At 45.4% G+C, this 21,418-nt stretch overlaps 1 protein-coding gene across 9 annotated transcripts in view; it reads left to right on the top strand.

The window, feature by feature from the left end:
- The window catches only part of FAM168A (family with sequence similarity 168 member A), a 207,247-nt gene that overhangs the window by 83,757 nt on the left and 102,072 nt on the right, over positions 1–21,418 (top strand). The window lies entirely within an intron of this gene.

Raw genomic sequence — 21,418 nt, 5'->3', positions numbered from 1 at the left:
TGATAGGCTGGAAGAGGACTCTGTAAGGTGCTATTTATCCTTTGGACCACAGAAATAATTTCCTTGGTTGTCCTTTGACCAAGTCACCCCGCTGTTTACACCCTTCTACTGCCTCCTCTCCTCAATCTTTTCACACATAAGCCCTTTGCAGCCTATCTTTGCCCTTTGTGGTGTTTCTCATTCTGTAGAGGAGGCTGTTGTCCACCTCCAGTTGACCTTCGGTGGCAGCTCTTCTCCTCCTCCTCCTTCACCATTTGCTTTCGTCAAGCTCATGCTGCCCTGATGGCCAAGAAGAGCTGCCTGTAGATACCTGCATGGCTGCTACCGTTGCTCCTTAGGTGTACCTCCTCCGCTATGCTACTGCCAGAGTACGATGATCGGTGCAGGTTGTGTTCCCTTGGTTTATACTCGGCTGCCGTCTCCCGTAAAGCTGGTAGGTGGTTTGTGTGTGACAGATGTCACAGCGCTCCAGTGCTGGGATGGAGAGCACTCTGCTAATGCAAACTCAAATAAGTGCGATTTACTTTGCTTTTCATGCCTCATTTAATAATCACTGCAAGTCCACAGATTAGCAAGTAAAAAGTTATTGTTCACAGCATTGGAACCGAATTAAAAACATTTGTAAGCTTATAGCAGAACTCTCCAAAAGAAATTACTGAGGTCTGCTTTGAAAATTACAGAAACTTGGCTACTCCTAATGGGGTAGATTATTTTGGGAGACATTAAAAGCCACGCTGGTTATGGGACGTGATGTATTTCAGGGCAATGCTGAGTGAAGAAGTAGGGCTTCTTGTTGTCCTCCTACTGAATCCAAGCCTGTAAATGTCTTCGTTGTACCTGTGGGTGAAATACCTGCTCTTGGCACACTACTGCTGATCCAGCCAGCCAAAAGATACGGGAGACTGGAGCTGGAAAAATGATCCTTTGTTCTGAAAGTCCACGGATCCATAATGATTCATCTTCAGCTTGATTGCGACTTAGGGAGCAGAACAAGCCTTGACAGTCCCTGACGGTGAGCGTGGGTGAGCTGCCGAGGCGCAGGCGGTTGTGTTCCCTTGCTTTGCTTGCAGGGAGGCTTTCCTCGGCCTCCCTGCTGAACAGATTTGATAGGTTTTTAGAGGCTCGAAGGGCTTGCTCAGTGCATCTAGCCTGGCTTTCCCTCACCCAGACTGTGGGACTTCATGCAGTAATGTCTCCATCAGGCCTGCAGCTTCCAGGTAAACTAATGCGTGTGCTTCACAAAGATCTGTACTCTTGATTTATTGCATATGTTTTCCCCAACAAAGGATTCATGACGTAGTTCAGGAATTGGGGCTAGTTTAATTACATGGAGCAGCTTTGGATTAACCTGAAACCTCTGGTAGTTGGTGTCTTTGGACTGATCGGTGGTGGGTCTATCAGGAAATTATACAGACCCATGTGAAGGCTCCAACCTACGTCAGGAAGGTACGTAGGATATATAGGGCATGAAGCAGCAGATCACCTCATTAACCAAATCATCTCAAAATCACCTCAGGAGGGAGCTGAACCCACCCTGGCTGCAGCACAACTTCCAGCCCTCTCTTGGGAAGCGGGACGTAGGGGTAGACACCAGGTTAACAAAACTAAGACAGAAAAAGATGTGTAATTGCTACGAGTCTGATGTTGAGAAAGAAGCGCTGCGTAGCTGTAATTAACAGCCAAATAATTGAGTGATTTGCCAAAGTCGTGCAGGATACGAGGCGCGATGTGTAAGGAGGATGTGCAGTGAAAGAGGTTTGGAGGCGATTACCTGAGGTCGTGGGCTGTTCGCGGCAGCCTCTGCTTGCTAAAAAGGCCACCCCTGTAGGGCAGAGGCTGCTGAAGCAGCTGTGAGCCCCATCTTTTTGGGAATATTGAAAGTTCCCAAACCTTTCCTGGGCTGCACATACTTTCTCAGTCTCATTATCCCTGGGAAAGGAAAACATCAGAGTTCGTGCTGCATTCATCTGAAGCCTTACTTTGTTTTTTGAAAAAACACTGAACAGCCTTAAAAAAACCCCAGGATGCTTCCCCCTCCCCCCAGTGAAAGCAAGTGTTAAATACTGGATTACAAGATTGGAAATAGAGTCGTATTTTTATGTGGCTCTTTCGTAATTCCAGGATTATGTTTAACAAAGATCCTCTTCAGCTACACCAGTGTTTCATTAGCTTTGGATGCTAGTGACCCCAGAGCTTTTCCTACCGCGTTAAACTCTCTGAGATGAAGTCTTTCTCTCTATATTCAAGATGGAATTTCCTTTTTCTCCTTCTTAGTATTTTGTTAACCTATTTTAGGAATGATTCTTCTGGATTTATACCAAATATAGCTGCTGTGACTCAGCCTCCTCTGTTCCTGGGTTTGGTCTTGGAGATCCACTTGCTGCTTTTGCATTTGGTAGCGCTTCCCTCCGCCTCTGTAATTTCCCCCTCTTCATTTCTAATCCAGTCCTCTTGCGTTCCTCAAGTAGCGTTCTTCCGTTGAAATGGCTTTCCTGTTGATCCCAGGGTTTTTAAGATTGTCACAGTATTTTATAAATCGGCATCAGAAGAAGAATTCAGCGCAGGAGATTCACCGTATCCAGTTGGCCGTTAGACTGTCACGAAGCCCTCACCTGACATTTTAATAATACAAATGATAGATCTGGAACTTAAGTGTGTTATTTGGGTTGTCCTCGATCTCTAGGGAGACTCCACGGAGCACCTGTGGAGGAAAGTTCATCGTGAGCTACGTGCACGGACTGTCGTCTGTTGAAGTCCATCGTGATGCTTGTGAAGGTTGCTGTCTCAACCGTGGTCCACACTGCAGGAAGGAATTGAATCAGGGTGGAACGTTATTTTGCAGTTTATATTCTCTTACGTTGAGGGCAGGGTGAATTTAACGGTGAGCAGTGGCTGATCTACAGACCTTGAAGCTACGAAGCTTCATGTCGCACAGAGTTGGGGCAGAATCGTGGCAGTTTTCTCTGGCTGCGTGGCAGCTGTGGCTCAGAATTGGTGCACGGTTTGATTGTACGTGTGCTCTCCCGTTAACGGCCGGTAACGGGGCAATTACTGCCTGTCGTGGATGTGAATGTCCATTTACTATGATCTAGACTGAAATCATTAACTCCTTTCACACAGATTATTCAATAGCCGTGAGATGGAGACGAGCAGGCTGGACACGACGTGACGCAGGAGGACGGAGAGGCATGGGAAGCTGACTCTGTCCATGATGTGAACTCAGATTTTCAAGATGGTACAGGGGCTGATGAGTATCTTTGCTTGCCTCTTAATTTGCCAATAACTGGCAGCACAGATGTAGCAGTTCTCTCTCATGTTTGGTTTTCTATTTCCCCTCTCCAACGTCTGCGGAAGATTTTCAAAATCAGATGGTGACAGTGAATTGCAAATCAGGAGGATTAGCATTTGTATCAAACACACTCCAGCAGAAGGAGATTACAAGTCCAGGGTCAGCCGATAGCAAGAGCTCAGGAGCGTAGCTATGGAGTGGGTGCTGCTGGAAGGGATGAGAAGGAGCGGGGTTCAGTGACGTTGGCCACCTGATATTCTGCTCTGGTCCTTCTACAAGGCTGCCTTGACAGATGTTTTGCCTCTGCCAAGATTTTGTGTTCTCCTTTGGAAATGATGGAAGGTTTCACCTCTCTCTGCAGAAAATAATCCTTCAAGAACTGTCATTTCTGTTCTTCGGTATCATGCCTTTCTTTCTCTTTCAGCCAATAACAAGTATTTTGCATCAGATAAAAAACCGGTAGAGGTGCAGGCACATGCTTCATCTTTTTACAGATGCTTTCTGTGTAGGCTGCTCTGAACAAAGAAAGGACGTGAGACCAGCGAGCATCAATGGCAGCTTCGCCGAGAGGTGAAAAAGGCCCTACTCATCCGCACTGTGCGCTGGTCTAAAATACCTGCGGTTTTGTATGCGCTCAGCGTGGTGTCATGGTAATTTGAAAACTAATAGAGCTAGCTGGGGGAAACCTGGGCTTCCTCTGCAAAGGGCTTAAATGCTGAAGGTACGCATTTGCTTAATTGCTTGCCTGTGGCAAACAGATTGCCTAAGGGTGAAATTAAAGTGCCACTCCTAGAAAGCTTTCTAATTACGTTTCCGTAGCCTTCAGCCACATTAGGAGGAAAAGTCTGACACTGTTGTGCCCATATCTAAATCCAGGCACTGTTGCTTTATTATTTCCGTAGAAAACGGAGGGTTGTGAAGTGCATCTTCCTCTCCGCGTGTCGTGAGTCTTCCTCTGTCACTGGGCTAGGAGTGGTTTGCACGCTGAGGGATGCTGGCGGGGGGAAGCTCAGCCCCAGTAACGCAGGGACCCCCTCCGCCCCGGGAAATTTATGTTGAGATACTTTATGGGGTGCCATTCGCTGTGCTCTGACTTCTCAACGTGCACCATTCCGTTTAAACGTCTTCATATACGTAAAGAAATTTAAATTTAAAATTTATGTTGAAGTACAATATTTAAATATATATTTTATGAATTGAAAAGGAATAACCAGATTATTTTATAGTTACTGAAAGAAGTCTCTTTGGGGGAAAAAGAAAGGAAGAAAGGAAGAAAAAAAGAAAGGAAGAAAAAAAGAAAGGAAGAAAAAAAGAAAGGAAGAAAGAGAAAGGGGGGGACCTTGGGGAAGTGTCTTGCTGTGTAATGCTTGTTCTTTATGAAGTGTATATTCCCAGGCTCTCCAGATCGTAGAGGTCATGATTACTCTCACAATTTGCCCTCCTCTTCTTTCCATCAAGGACATTTTTTTTCCCCCGTGTTGCCTGGCAATTCATGTGAAGATCGCTTAGGTCTTGCCCTGTGCTCTCCCTCTGTTTTCTGGGCCGGTCACATTGTCGAGCATCTTAGGACCGGGCTTCCAGAGGAAGCACATCCAGCCTGGTTTCTGTCTTACTAACGGGGTGTGCTGCCTAATGGGCTGCGGGGGGATTTTAATACGCTTATTATAGATTTGATTCTTCCTAGATCCCAGTTCCTTATTAGCTCGCCAGGCATCTGTCGTGGTTTAACCCCAGCCGGCAACTAAGCACCACACAGCCGCTCGCTCACTCCAGTATTATCAACACTGTTTTCAGCACAAATCCAAAACACAGCCCTGTACTAGCTGCTATAAAGAAAATTAACTCTATCCCAGCCAAAACCAGCACAGCATCATTCTGCCTTGCTGTTGGAATAATCTCTGAAAACGGAAGGAATTGTTGAACTGCAACCAGGAACTCGTTTTCTGTTGTTTTGTAAGAAAAAAAACCCCCACGCCACCCAATATTTCACAAAACACTGCCTGGGGAATATTGAGCTTATTTTCTAAGCATGTAAAAACAAACCTGTGAATTCATTAAAAACTAGAGTGAATCTTACCAAAATTAGGCCCCTGCCAGGCTGTGGTTTTCATCCCAGGTAATATCAATCTGGGCATTGTCAAAGCAGAGCAAAATTTGGAGAAAGGCAATCTCTTGAGGAGGTGGTGGGCACCTGTTGTATGATTGATCGAGTTAATTTAAGACACAAATTGAATTGTTACAAAGAATGACGGCAAAAAGGTTTTTATGTGCAGAGACGATGCTTATCAGCATGAAAATAAATGTGTCACAAATTGGTTGCAAATCAAAGGCCTGTTTTTTTTTTTTCCTTTTCTTTTTCAAAACGCGTAAATAAGGGGTGTGCATCTGTAAATCATGTAATCGCTGTCTAACGTCTGCTAGGATCTTTGCAGAATATACAGAAGACGTTGCTCTGTAGAGTTTAGAATGTAAAGCTATGAGGCTACAGACATCTCTGTCTACTTAAACCCAAGTGGGGAATGCGCCTGGGCCACAAACATGAGCATGTCGACACCCAAGCGTGTTGTAAAATAGCTGCAGCACTGAATTCTAAGAATAATTAAATTATCGGTCGTAGGTAATACCTCCCTGACTATCTCTTTGGACATGCACAAGCGCTTGATTTGGCGTTGGCTTTGGTACAAGGCAGCAGCAAGTGTATGTTTTGGTGTCTTACTTCTGTTACGTTATTTATGGCGCGAAGACGTAGGTAGATGTTGAAGCTGAATTTCAGTGTATTCTGGAGAAGGCCGTTACCCAAAGATTCTGACTTCAATTAAACTTTTGCCTTTGTACCTATAATAATACTGAAATGATATTAAAAATGCAGAAAGCTTAGGCAAGCTGACAATTAAACAGATTTTGTAGACACAATCCGAGCTGCGGTGGCGGCGTGTGTGGAAGATTTGGGGTAACCTGTTGGCTGGAGATGATATTTAAAAAGCAGCAATTCACTGACTCGCTTAAATTGCACGATCGATTTCTTATGATGGGGATTGATGTGAAATTAAGCCATTTTGTGGCAAATTGAAACTTTTAGCCCTTTTTTTTGTCAGCGCGGGAGTCATAGCATCAAAGGGACACGGACTGATAGAAAATAAGATTTTTATCACTGCTACGTTGAAAGGCATCGTAGCTCTCGGTGTGGAGGCGCTGGCATCCTTCAAACCAAAGCAAATGTGAATGTCAGATTAGTGAATTAAACCAATCATATCATTGCTGGATGCCCTCTTGAGTTTTAATCTTGTGTAATATCCTTCGACAAGTGAACATGTGAACTTTTTTGGTATTGCTTTTATCGAAAATATCGGTAGTTGCGATTGGAAATCCTGCTTCACTCTTAGACAGCGAGAGCATTCTCTTGTATTGGATTCGCGTGAGTATCACATCGTTCATATTTTAAACAAAACACCAGGATTATTTTTTTTCCTACGCATGGATGCTGAAGCCCTGGTTTTTCAAATGGCTCCGCATATCCTTGACCTTACAGGCAGGAGAAATCAATTTGAGGTGAATAGAAATGTTCATGTGTGAAGACCAATATTTGCTTAGCTGCTTCAGAGTAAGCTTTTCCTTTTAAACATTTCCGAGAGACCTCAAGGACTTTTTTAGTTGTCTTTTTAATGCCAGCGTACACTGTTATTTTAAGGAAGAAGCGAATGACTGCTCTGCTTTTAGTTTCTGCCGTGCCATTCAGTTCCCAAACTGGCCTTATCCCCCCGGATGGAAAACAAGAAAGCAAAGCTGGGTTGTCTGGCCAGCCTGAATCATCGGCTGGGGATTTAGCAATTCTTTTTTGCTGATATAAACTGCAAGCCGTAAGCTCCTGCAAACTTCATTGAATCTCTTCCCACTCTTTAGTTTAGGAAGGAAAGTCCGGAAACCTATGAAAAGTGTTAATTGTTGACTTGCTGTGGCCTTTCAGCCCTTTTCTTTGTGTGCGCTGCAAAAGCATTCCTGGTTTTGGCCTCCTGGGCTGGGTATATTCACTGGAAACCTGAATGAGTGTTTAGGTGAATAAAAGCACTACAAAATCCTCTGTAATGGCAGGCTGAAAAATTCTGGGCTTTGACAGTGATTATGAAACGAATATGCTAATTGACTGCGTATTGCATGTATTATGGAGTCCTATCATACATTCACAGATCTTGGTCACCTGTCTCTTGTACACTGTCTGCTACTCATCTTGGGTAATTCCTGTACGGAATCTTTAACTTGAGTTTGAGACCTAGTGCAGCTTTATAAACAGATGTAGCCTTCATTTAAAGATCTCAAGTGATTGATCATGGTCATCTGATGCAAACTGCCTGCCTCTTAATGCTGGTTATACGTTGTTTTACCGCGTATTATTGCAGCATCCACCCGTAGAGGCTTAGGCTCAGAGTCTGTGGAAGAAATACCGAGTAGTAAGACTTCAGATACGATGTGAGTTGGATAGGTACCAGAGCAGTAGGGCACATGTGCAGAAGGAGGAATGCATTCATGATAGGGAGGGAGGACGCTGAAGGTCGGCTCCTTCATCCACCCGCAGCTGCCCAGGAGCACGGCACGGTTTGGGCATGGAGGCGGTTGGCTTTGGGCAGCTGGTGAGATGTGTGGGACGCTGTCATGGGGCAGTGATCCCCACCAGCCCTGCTTAACCTTCAGCCAAGGCAGTGCAAAGGTTTTGTGGGCAAGGGGAGGGGAGAAAGCTGTAGACCACCCAGTCTCCCACTCTACTTTGATGTTTGAGAGCTGAAGGAGATTAAGTAAGTCTTCAGGATTGAAATCAACTAATTAATTTCATCTTTTCAGTTTGAACAATCTTTATTTTGATGGCTTGTAATAATAATTGCAACACCACTGGCTTTGGGTGTGCATTCCTCCTTTTTTTTTTTTTAGTCCGGAATGTCCGATATTCCCTTAGGAAGTAAAAACCCCGCCTGAGCTCTGCCTATGATTGTTGTGAATATAATATTTTCTTAACTCGAGTTCTGTTTGTTCATCACTTGGCAGCTTTCATCTGAAAAAGCCAACAGGGTTCTTTTGCTTATTTTTCAAGTGGTACCACTTTTGCAACATATATTAGCCAGGTATTGGTGGTCTTCAGTAGCATCAGGCACACCAGGTCCGGCATAAATCTGGGGTCTCTTGTTCTTCTCCCTCCACGTAGATCGATTTCCAAATGGAGAGGACGAATGCCAGCGTCTGCCTGTCCTATGGGTAGGAAAGACTTTCAGTCTCCTGGGCTCGTTAATACAGTACCTCTTGCCAACACGAAATTACAAAAAGAGGATGATAAACAGACCTCTTGCCAAAGCTCCCTTTCCGCTAACAGATTTAGCCTGTGCTCTCCTTCGTCTTCCCTGGTACAGCTTGGTTTTAGAACAAAGGCTGCAGAATATTTAAGGAAGAAGGGACTATTAGGGAGGATTGATCCCCTCCATTTGCACCGTTAATCTTCATTTTTCCCAGTCTCTATACCCCATCTTTGTCCATGCATCAGCGTGACCAAAGGAAAAGAAAGGGAGGGATTTGCTGTGCTGCCTGCCAAGGGAATGGGACTGGAGCCGGAGGACGGCTCCGTCGTCCTCCTGCCCCTGAACCCTGCGTTGGGTTTCCAGTCTTGACCAGAGAAGAAAGCCTGCGATCAGAAAACGGGACCCAGGAGGAGATTGTTAGAGGAACAACCATGGCTGGAAGTCATAAATCGCACAGTCGAAACCTGCAGCACGGTGGACTTGAATGCTGACCAAATAAAGCCGAGAGGATTCTGACCCATATATTATTAAAAGGACATCTCTGCCCTCATCTGATTTTAATTCCAGGAATATTGTATTTCTGGTGTGTCAACTTTGTGTGGTGTAATCCACGCAGAAACAAATTTAGATCTTTATCCTATTGCAGTGTGTGGGAAGGAGCGATGTTTTCAATATTCAGGATACGGTTGGAAAAGTGATTCTCCCATACTGAGGGGAGTAATTACAAAAATTGAAGGAAGGTAATTAGTGGTGGCGGTTGGAAATTTTGGAACAAAACATAAATGAAAGCATGTCTTTGAGGATAATGTGACTTTTTCTGCTATTGAAATTTTTCTGTTAGAAATTGGTTAATACAGTTTAGTTTGACCCAGTGGAAAAGAAAATAAAATGTGATACGGTAGCCTGAAATGAAAACAAGAGTTCATGCAGCCGGTGCGATTTGGATATGCCGTCCGCAAGCGACTGCGTCCCCAGCTCGCTATAACGGTGTCGCCTTCAACTCTTTCTCCAGCCTGGTATTTAGCTGACCACATCCCGTTTTTAAATTATGCTTTAAACCCTTTGAGATGGGAGCCTCCATCTCCAAGACATGCTCAAGGACTTGAGTCTTCTCTGTTGAAAACAATATAGCGATGGCAGCAAGTTTGATGCTCAGGAGCTGAATCTTGGTCCTGCCAGTATGGTCTTGCTTACCTTGAGCCCATCATCTCACTGCTCTTCTGAAGGCTTCTCGGCATCTGTAGAACAAAGCTGCAGTGGTGATGGATTATTTAATATTTTTGAAGAGCTTGGAAGAGGGGAAGCTCATATTTATTAGTAACATAAATTGTCTTTTTATGAATATTTTTGTGTCTGGTTTTTACGTCTGACTACTAAAGTGTAGATTCTCTAAGGAGAAGGAGCAATCATTGACTGTGAGAAAGGTCTGATGCAGCTTGAGAAGTGTCAGATAAAGGTAAAAAGAATATTATTTTGCTTTGTTTTATAGTGACTGGGTGATGTTATAGGATATATGTTTATAATCCAGGGAAATTTTCTAACCAAAGCCTCCATAATTTTATGGGAGGTCAAATTCTGCACCAAGTTAATAAAAAATGTCAGTTAGACACTATTTAGTGCTTGTTTAGCATCATAGCTGATGCGGTAAGTAAATTTTCATGGTCCTGTGAGGCATCATAACATCGTCTGTTTGACTGATATGCTATAGTATAGGTATACGTCAATGGAAAAGTGTGAATGCTACCCTCTCCCCCACCACCCCTCCAAGGTTTCTGGTGTCCTACCAAGTGCCAAGGAAACTTCTGACTGGACGCAATTCGGAAAGGCCAAAGTCTTTGGAAAGCGGTTACGTCTGACACCAAGAAAGTTACGGCCTGAGACTGTGGAGGGAGGTAGAGGTCTGAGAAATGAGTTGCAGCACAAACTATTTTGAGCTGGAGATGAAATACTAGTTGGAAGGACGTCTGGAGCCATCTGTCGTGAATGAGTGACCATCCAGTCCAACATTGTGCTCATAGTGGGGCTTTCCTCATCACCAGGTTGGTTCAACCATAGCCTTGCTTAGACCGGTCCTGAAAACCTCCAGCAAATCTGTGGTCAACCTGGTCCGGTAAGGCAGTACCCACCTAGCCAAAAGGCTTGTCCTAATGGCCAACCTGAATCTCCCAAGCCATCGTTTGTGGAAAGAAAGAAGTAGAGAGAAGCGTCTTCAAACCGTGTGTCCTTGGAAGTCTTTTCAGCAAAGCACAATGAAGTAGGATTGTGAAGATAAAAGAATCAAGATAATCAGCTGGAGGAGGACGTGGCTCAGTTGGAGAGCAGAACGAGAGCACTAAATACAAGAGTACAGCAGGGTTCATTTCAAAAGGAAAAGTCAGCAAGGCTTCAAGTTAAAGAAATTAGTAGGAACATATCAAGGAAGTCGTTTGAGAACTACTGAGAATGGTTTTGGACATGCAGGGACAGGTATGTTAGATATTTTTAAAAAATACATTTATTTATTGGTTACCTGCTGGTGAAACCCATCAGTCTTGCAGATATAAAGTAAGGAATTTACAGCACAGAATTCATCTGCGTACAGACAGTTTCTTCTCTGGAAACAAGCTAATGTAACATCAGTTGTGCTAGCATCATTTTTTTCCCCTCATTGTTGAAGTTTCTTGTAGGGGAACTGGTTTCTTATTTACTGAGGCCCATAAGAGTATTTTTATAAGCTCTGCCTAATTAAAATAATACAAAATATAGATATTTTGCCACGCCACATTCAGGCTCACTGAACAACTGCTTGTTTTCAGTAAGTTTGCAGATGACACCAAGTTGTGCGGGAGTGTCAATCTGCTGGAGGGTAGGAAGGCTCTGCAGAGGGACCTGCACAGGCTGGATCGATGGGCCGAGGTCAATTGTATGGGGTTCAACAAGGCTCAGTGCCGGGTCCTGCACTTGGGTCACAACAACCCCATGCAACGCTACAGGCTTGGGGAAGAGTGGCTGGAAAGCTGCCTGGAGGAAAAGGACCTGGGGGTGCTGGTCGACAGCCGGGTGAATACAAGCTGGCAGTGTGCCCAGGTGGCCAAGAAGGCCAATGGCATCCTGGCTTGTATCAGGAATAGTGTGGCCAGCAGGACTAGGGCAGTGATCGTGCCCCTGGACTTGGCACTGGTGAGGCCGCACCTCGAATGCTGTGTTCAGTGTTGGGCCCCTCACTACAAGAGAGACATTGAGGTGCTGGAGCGTGTCCAGAGAAGGGCAACGGAGCTGGGGAAGGGTCTGGAGCACAAGGCTGATGGGGAGCGGCTGAGGGACCTGGGGTTGTTCAGCCTGGAGAAAAGGAGGCTGAGGGGAGACCTCATCGCTCTCTACAGCTGCCTGAAAGGAGGGTGTAGGGAGGTGGGGTCGGTCTCTTCTCCCAGTAACAAGTGATAGGACGAGAGGAAATGGCCTCGAGTTGCGCCAGGGGAGGTTTAGACTGGATATGAGGAAACTTTACTTCACTGCAAGGGTTGTCCAGCACTGGCACAGGCTGCCCAGGGCAGTGGTTGAGTCGCCATCCCTGGAGGTATTTAACAGACGTGTGGATGAGGTGCTCAGGGACATGGTGCAGTGGTGGGCTTGGCAGTGTTAGGTTTACGGTTGGACTCAATGATCTTAAAGGTCTTTTCCAACCTATACAATTCTGTGATTCGGTGATTCTCACCAAGTGCCATAGCTGGCTGTATTGATCCCCTCTTCCTTGTCTGTCTCTTGCTTTCTCAGGCTAGGACAAGGATTTCCTTTGCTATTTTTTTAATATGCTATCTAGCATAACTGAATCATCAAGTTTTTTGGATCCTGTGGCTTTTAAGTAGATCATAAACTTCAGTAAATGAAAGGCCAAGATTTTTCCTGCCTCAGCATTTATTTTTGGGCAGTCTGAGATCAGCAAATTCCAAAGTCAAGAGCTGGTTTGTGCTTATAAATTACTCATTTAATTTGTCATACAATAAAGACACAAGGGCTTTTTGCCTTTATAGATGTCAAATTTTTCTCAAATGAAAGGCTCGTGGGTTGGTTTAGTTATTTATCTGAGAGGAGGCAATAGGTGATGGGAATGTGGCTCCTTATGAGCTTGGCTAGGGTCCAGAGGAGGCCACAGAGATGATCGGGGGGCTGGAGCACCTTCCCTATGAGGACAGGCTGAGAGAGTTGGGGTTGTTCAGCCTGGAGAAGAGAAGGCTCCAGGGAGACCTTATAGCAGCCTGCCAGTACTTAAAGGGGGCCTACAGGGAAGGACTCTTTATCAGGGAGTGGAGGGATAGGACAAGGGGTAATGGTTTTAAACTGAAAGAGGGGAGATTTAGATTAGATATTAGGAAGAAATTCTTTCCTGTGAGGGTGGTGAGACACTGGCACAGGTTGCCCAGGGAAGTTCTGGATGCCCCATCCCTGGAAGTGTTCGACGCCAGGTTGGACGGGGCTCTGAGCAACCTGATCTAGTGGAAGGTGTCCCTGCCCATGGCAGGGGGGTTGGACTAGGTGACCTTTAAGGTCCCTTCCAACCCAAATCCTTCTGTGATTCTGTGACTCCCAGCTAGCCCATGCCACCCTTGTGTGTCTTCCCAGTGAATAGATGGGTGCTACTGCCTTGGTTTGGAGGTGGATCTGTATGAAAGATGCTATAGGACTGTAAAGTATCCAGCTCGTTTTTGTTTTCCCTTTGCTGGCCTGTGAGATCGGCTAGGTCAAGTGCTATATGGAAATCCCTTGCTCTGCTCCTCAGCATTTCCAGTTGTTTTAATTCTTTCCCTCCATCAGGGTCAGCTTCAGCTGAACAGCTGGGGTTTCATCTGGTGAGAACCGTACCGCTGGTCCATGGTGGTCATTAATATCTTACCGTTCCTGTCTCTGCCCTCCTGTGGATGTAGTCCTAGCTGGTAACATCTCTGTGGCAGGGGACGGTGGCTCATTGCCGAACCCCCGGGATTCCTCCGAGCAGCTGGATAGAAACACACTTGCCTTTGCGATTGCTGCAGTGGCGTGACACGAAGTATCTACGAAGAAAATACATTGTCGACGTAATTAATGAGTAATGCAATTCAGTCACGTTCAGAACCTCGTGAAAGACCATACACAAATGACGTTGTGTTAATCACCAGCTGCATTCGCTGTATTGCTGACTTCAGCGCCATCCGTGTTCATACAGTGAATGTCTTGATTGCATCGGGTAATGACTACGCTTCCAATATTTTTGTATCATGCTTTTTATGTATTCCCTCGAAGTTGCAGTCTCTTGAGTGGAGGGAATATTATTTAAACTAGCTCTTCTAATTCAAAACTTGACTGGAGAGTAAAACTGTGCAGCGTATCTTTCCTCTGAAGATGGTCCATGCACGGAGGACACTGATGATGTCTGCAAGCCTTTACCCCCTGAGGGATGCAGACGTGCCATCCCAAATCTGGTTCACATCAGCAAAGGCATGCCTGCGTGCAGTAACGTTGACTGCTAAAGCATTCCTGAACCGCTGCTTCACTGCACATCTTCATTTCCACTGGAAATGCTCCCAGAAAAAAAGGGTCCAGGACATGACGGAGAGCAAGCGAGCAAGCCTGAAATCAAATGTGCATTTCAAATGTGGAAATACTTTTTGGAATAGCAACGTTTTCTCAGGACAGGAGAAAAGCTTCTTGCCTAGCTCTTGCTGCTAGCTGCCACTTCACGGGTGCTTTATCAATAAAAATAGCAATATGAAAATTAATAGATGTATCAGCAGGATGGTTTGAGGACAAGGATGACCCTTCTGCTCCGGCTACATGAGTTTATGAAGCAGGGTGCTGCAGGTTTTGGGGAGCTGGAGTTTGTGCTACAGATTTTACAGTTATCCAGGTAAAATAACGCTGAGGCAGAGCTGAAATTTTCTTTGAAAGTGAAAAGTGGGGAGAATTGAAGAAAAAAAGCAATATTCAGGGTCCGGAATGATGCCCTAGATCGATTTGTATAAACATCAAGGTATAGCTGCAGTAGAGTGGAAGAGATAAAAGTGAACATTCTATTGTACAAACAAGACCTACCATTAATAATTTACTGCTAATTGAAGCTTAAACTTTTTGTGGAGTCTGGCCTTTCTTTGGTTTCCCTCTTTAAATTGATTTTTTTTAAAAGTGCATTTTATTTTATTAATAAAAGATTGCCTAAAATTGTGTCAACTTTGACCTGATTCTTTTATAGGGTCTTTAACAGGTTAAATATTTTGCTTCACGGGAGGTATGTTCAATCAACTTTTAGTTACTGTAGAACTAAAAAAGGAGTAAACGAAAAAGGAGGTGTTAAATGCGGAAAACCACCTCATGTTATGAATTTCCGAGCTCGTGCATACTGTCACAGCAGAGTTTTTTTGGGGAAGGGTGGGACGTAGCCTTGTAGCGTGCCTAAATTAACCTTTAGCAGATTAATTGGAAGTGAATTTAATTATTGTTTGGTGGATCCCAAGTGAGGGTCAAGCTTCAAATGACTTAACTGAAAAATTGTCAGAAAATTATTGGAATTTGAATGCAGTGTAAGGTCAGGAGGTCTTTCCATGTTCAAGGAGGCTTTGGCGGAATACTATTAGCATGCGATTTGTATAAAATGAATTTAAAGAGGTGATGTGCAGATCAAGGAAGAGATGTATCTCTTTGCTTTGTCTTTTTTCTTTGTTCACTCTCTCTCATGTTTGGTTCTGTGCCGCCTTATGTGAAGTAAATAATTTGTGGTACAGATATGCAAACACTCAGCGGAGAAAATAGCACTCTCTTTCCAAAGAAAAGCGTAAGGAATGGGTCCCTCAAAAGCACTTACATCCCAGTTTCACAAAAGACGAAGGCAAATCACAACCTAAGCGGTATGGGAACTTAAAGGCTAAGTCACCTTGACACAAGGACTGACGTGAAACAAGACGGAGAAGTACCTGTCATCTGGAAAAGCTCACATTTGCATTATTTGCTATTTTCTTTACATTTGTATTTAAGTTTAGATCTACTAGTTACATTTTTTTGCGAACTTGAAAGATGCGCGTGTCAGTGTCACTCTTTTAAGAACCCTGTAAAATATATTTATTTCTCTATTTATAAATATCTTAGTCTGAAAAGAAAATGAAAAATAACTTCATAAACTTCCTGAATCTTGCATACCAGGTTTATTCTTTTCTCTTAGGATTTTTTACATCTCCTTCAATGTCATCTTTCTTTTCCTCTGCCTCTGTACAGTAGAAATGGGAAATACCCCTATTTCTGTACATCAGAGTGGGAGAGGCACGTAAGACGCCAGATCCACCAATGTCTGCATAGAAGTACTCATGTTAAAACTTGTTTATGTGTAAAAATTACTGATGCCCACCAGTATTTGCAGACTCAAGGCCTGAAATGACTTTGGGAAGCAGTGGAGCTGGTCGCGGCGCTCTCAAAGGCACAAAGTAAACTAACGACAGAGAAAAACAACACGTTCCCGTTGTCTTGCGTCTGTAGTAGTTTGAAGGTGGTGGTGACACCTGTGCTGGTTTTTGAGTGCTTTGAGTGCTCCCGTAGGAAGAGGATGAAGTAGGCAACGTCCTAGGGTGTCACCAAGGATGGGGGACAGAGTCGTCTCCCTGGGCAGCAGCAGCAGGAGAGCACGATGCAGAGCACGAAGCCCAGCTCTGGTCCAGCGAGGCGAGAGCACCCGAGCGTAGCTCTGCAGCCACTTCACAGCACGGCAAGGTCAAGCTCGGCATTCACGGCACAAGCGTTTTCATTTCCCTTCTCGGGCTGCTTGGAAATCCCCCGTGCAAACTCGATTTGACTGGCGCGTTGGCCGGCTGATGGCGTGGCGGCCGCCTGTAGGCTGACCTCTCTTGTGTTTCTCTTTACCCTTCATCTGAAGTAATTTCCTAGTGTGATGGAGGCATGTCATGCGCTTTCACAGGCAAGCTAAAATAGCTGAAAATGTAACCAGGTTACGGCCAGAAAGTATCCCGAGACTGTTTGCTAGCAGCTTATTCCCATGGCATTCCTCCTGGAGTTACTCCTTCAGCTCCTTGCTGGAGTCTCAGCAGCTTCTAAGCAACCTGATCTCCTTCTACGACAAGGTGACCCGCTTAGTGGATGAGGGAAAGGCTGTGGATGTTGTCTATCTAGACTTCAGTAAAGCCTTTGACATGGTTTCCCACAGCATTCTCCTGGAGAAACTGGCTGCTCATAGCTTGGACGGGTGTCCTCTTCGCTGGGTAAAGAACTGGCTGGATGGCTGGGCCCAAAGAGTGGTGGTGAACGGAGTTAAATCCAGTCGGCGGCTGGTCACAAGCGGTGTTCCCCAGGGCTCAGTTTTGGGGCCAGCCTTGTTTAATATCTGTATCAATGATCTGGACGAAGGGAGTGAGTGCACCCTTAGTAAGTTTGCAGATGACACCAAGTTGTGTGGGAGTGTTGGTCTGCTGGAGGGTAGGAAGGCTCTGCAGAGGGACCTGGCCAGGCTGGATCGATGGGCTGGGGCCAATTGCATGAGGTTCAACAAGGCTCAGTGCTGGGTCCTGCACTTGGGTCACAGCAACCCCATGCAACGCTACAGGTTGGGGAAGAGTGGCTGGAAAGCTGCCTGGAGGAAAAGGACCTGGGGGTTGACCAACAGGTCAACAGGCAGCTGAATAGGAGCTGGCAGCACCCAGCTCATATATGAATATGAGTGCCCAGGTGGCCAAGAAGGCCAATGGCATCCTGGCTTGTATCAGCAATAGCGTGGCCAGCAGGACTAGGGCAGTGATCGTGCCCCTGTACTTGGCACTGGTGAGGCCGCACCTCGAATGCTGTGTTCAGTGTTGGGCCCCTCACTCCAAGAGAGACATTGAGGGGCTGGAGCGTGTCCAGAGAAGGGCAACGGAGCTGGGGAAGGGTCTGGAGCACAAGGCTGATGGGGAGCGGCTGAGGGACCTGGGGTTGTTCAGCCTGGAGAAAAGGAGGCTGAGGGGAGACCTCATCGCGCTCTACAGCTGCCTGAAAGGAGGTTGTAGCGAGGTGGGGTCGGTCTCTTCTCCCAGTAACAAGTGATAGGACGAGAGGAAATGGCCTCGAGTTGCGCCGGAGGAGGTTTAGACTGGATATGAGGAAATTTTACTTCACTGCAAGGGTTGTCCAGCACTGGCACAGGCTGCCCAGGGCAGTGGTGGAGTCGCCATCCCTGGAGGTATTTAACAGACGTGTGGATGAGGTGCTTAGGGACATGGTGCAGTGGTGGGCTTGGCAGTGTTAGGTTTACGGTTGGACTCAATGATCTTAAAGGTCTTTTCCAACCTAAACGATTCTGTGATTCTGTGATTCTGTAACTGAGCATCACTGTCATGGCGATTAGGAAGCGGTGGAAGCTCCGTGCAATAAAGCAATACTTGTGTTTGTCTGTTTATAATTCATTTTTATTAGTCTTTTTGTTGTGTATTCATGGCCATGAGCAAGTGCTGCAGGTTATTGTGGTGAAGGAGGTTTAATTTTGCTAATCCTGTTTTATTCCCATTTCAGTGTAGCTTTTTGAATGCCACAATGCGGTGCCTGTAATGAATTTAAAATGTCTTTTTGAATGGTATTGTCTTGCAGAATGTATTGGAAGCTCATCTGAATGTGCTTTAATACTAGATGCTGAAAAGAAAGAAAATCATCCATCTGAAATGCCGTTCGCATGGACTCTTTCATGCTGACTGGAAATAACACCCTGCATACCAAGCAGGGAGGAAGCACAAGCGTCTTCCTCACAATACATTCAAACCCCTAATGTGATTACAATCTTTTTATCTCGGCTAAAAAGCATTTTCTTTCATCCTTCTCAAAAAGAGTGTTTCTTTTTCCCATTTGGTCCAAGACCTAATGCAAGCCAGACGCATGCAGCAATTTTCACCAAATGAGGATTTATTTGTACTCTTTACACCCAGAAAAGTGCAAATGAAATGATGACTGCATTGAACAAGGCACTTTATATATGCAGCCGTGAGTCCGTCCTTGTCCGGGAGCTTACAGTGGGACAGGCAAGGCAAGTAAGGAGCGAGAGGGGGACACGGTCACAGAGGTAAGGTGCCCTGACCGAGGCATGAGCAGCTCTGGGAGGGGGATTCGGGTCTGCTGAACCCCAGGAAATTTGGTGCCTTTTTATTTGATTTTGCTGCCGATGGGCATCCAGGCTCTCGGGTCGAGCTGTCACTGCGTGGTCCTGGGTAGAGGAATGCACGCTCAAGTGAAAGGCAGAGGGAAGAGGTTGGTTTTCAGGCAAGCCGGGTCCTTGAGCTGGCTCACAGCAACCGGTACTGCTGCAGAGGAGGATGCTGGGTGGTTTTTGCTTTTCCTTTTGTCATTCCTGGGGACGAGAAACTCAAAAACTATTTCTTGGGCAGGAAGGCTCAGCTGAGTAGGAGGCTGGCTCTGTGTGTATGAGAAGAAGAATGCAGGGCTGGAGTAAGATGGACCCATGATTTCGTAGCTCTGTTGCAGAACATCCTCAACTTACAGATCCTCTGAAGTGGCCAACACGGAGAGCCACGTGCCCACGCTTGGCTGAAGAGGATGTGGCTTTCTGCAGCCACTCGGTATTGCTGCAGGGATCTCCCAGCGGTCCCCCATGCAAAGAGCAGCATTCAGCACCATGGGCACATTTGTTGAGAGTGTAGTCCAATGTCAGGCATCATGCTGTTAGTTGGGTGGCCTGACACCTAAAATGGAGCCTGGATATTGACTTTTCTCCTGGGAACACAAGGATGGCTGGATGGGATCAGATGAAAGGTCCTCACAGCCTAAAAGCCTGTCTGGAAGGCTGTCTGGGGGAGAGGAGGAATTGCTCTGTCCCTTGGAAGGCTTTCCAAATCCCACCATCCCAGCAGCGAGGGACATGGTGAGGCAAGCAAAGCAACCAACCACCCCTTGAGCATACAACACAATTATTTCTTCTAATGCCTCCACTTGCTTGGGTTATGAGAAGGAGTGTGCGATTGCTGCCTCTCCACCTTCTCCAGGTCATTTATGCTTTATTTTTTTATAGATGTCTGTCACATTCCCTGTCCCACTGGGCATTTCTTGTCTGGACTTCAAGAGTCCTGTTAGTGATTTAACAGCTAATTATGGCCAGGAAATCTCTGCAACTCTATGACACCTCTCTCCTCCTTTTTCTCTCAGGTCCTGTTTGTGGCATCTGTTACTTAACGCATCATGTACTAGTAGTAACCCTTAGGCTACGTATATTACCGGTGTTTTAGTTCAGAACAGTATTGCACTTTGGAGGTGACTCCCACCAATTGCCTTGTTGTTTCTGTGTGCAAAGTGGGTTTGGTGTGCGTGGACCAGATTTCTTTCAGAAGCTTCACTCCAGTTGCCCATCACACACCCTCCAACCTCTCATGGGACATACAGGTCCGTACCGGTGATGGACATACCAGTAAAGGACATACTGGTGATGTCCTTTGGACAACTTCAAACCATGTGTCAGGTGGGGACAGGATTAAAAACCAGACTAAATCTAGTTCCAAGGAAACCCTCAAAGCGCAGAGGGTGTAGCCATAGGAGCCTCAGCCCAAAATGCTTTGATTGCCTGATCATGTCTGATTGCACCAAAGTGTTTGTTAATGTAGAAATGTCTTTGGATTTTTATAGTGCTTTTCCTTGTCAGAATATTTTATGACCATTAAAAACTCAAAACACCTTCTTGCCTTATCCCCACTATTGATGTGGAATCTTCATTGCAGGGTGATGATGGAATCGAATTGCAAAAAAAAAGTCATTGACGGTGACATTTGGGTAAAAAGGAGGAGGTTTTGGCTTCCTGGCTTGTGTTTAGAGCGGCAGTAGATGTTCCTCGGGCATCGTGCCGTGCTGGCACTTCTGGGCAGCAAGTTCCCTCACCTTGTTACTGTCAAACCATCTCCTTTCAGATGCTTTCAACTTACTGAAAAAGTACCTGCTTGGGTGAAACGTGTCCTACGTGCTTTGGACAAGGAAAGGCTTTTCATTTTGGTGCCTTGCGTACAATGATTTGTTCAGAGAAATAACGTGCGATTGAAATGTGGTGGTTGGGCTTAAATCAACATCTTTTTTCGCTAAAGAAAAGAAAAGAATTTTTGTGAATATAGATGGGTTTTGACCTTCATCTTCCTATGAAGAAGTCATATTTTTTTAAAGCAGGGGTAGGTAGGTGTCGTACAGCGTATGCAGATGCATAACATGTTTGGTTGTCCACAGTTTGAGGTATACATATGAGCTCATCCTGTATCCGCCGCATCCTACGCCGAAATAGCCTCCTGTGTTGCATGGGATCTGTATGGCAGCCCAGGCTTTTGGACGGACACTTACAGAAGCTGGTGTTCACCGTCTCAGAGAGAGATGACGTTGGGTTTTCCCCTGTAAATGAGAACTCAAGCCAGAAGGCAAACACCCGCTTGCCAGGGACAGGTTCGCCGAGACTCGGAGCACTGCCTGGGGACACGAGGGCCAAATGGCCATAAAGCCCTTATACTTGAATGTAAATCCCCAGCGGTGATGTCTCATGGGCGTGAAGTTTTGCATTGATTTTCCTGTTGATCTTAAGTAACGCTCCATCGTGCGTAACTGAAGCCGCTGGAGTAAATACGTATCTCCCTGTAGCTTTATCTTCCAGCTCGCTTTATAACCGTGATTTCCTTTGCTTTGAGAATTGCTCTTTCTGTGCCAACTTAGGGGTGGAGGGAAGGCTAATTAATTAAGCAGTAATTGTTGTCAAGTCAATTGGTGCTAACATTTAACATTTGACTTGTTTACTATCCTGAGGTAAAGCGGAAGGAGTTAATGATCTAACAAATTGTGCATCCATCATGAGAGACTTGTTTGGAAAGAATGGTTTTATTTATGAACTGTAAAATAA

Source organism: Ciconia boyciana, chromosome 1 (assembly GCF_034638445.1).
Source record: "Ciconia boyciana chromosome 1, ASM3463844v1, whole genome shotgun sequence".
NCBI lineage: Eukaryota > Metazoa > Chordata > Aves > Ciconiiformes > Ciconiidae > Ciconia > Ciconia boyciana.
The sequence above is the reverse complement of the archived record's forward strand: the minus strand, read 5'-3'. Positions and strand labels throughout refer to the sequence as shown.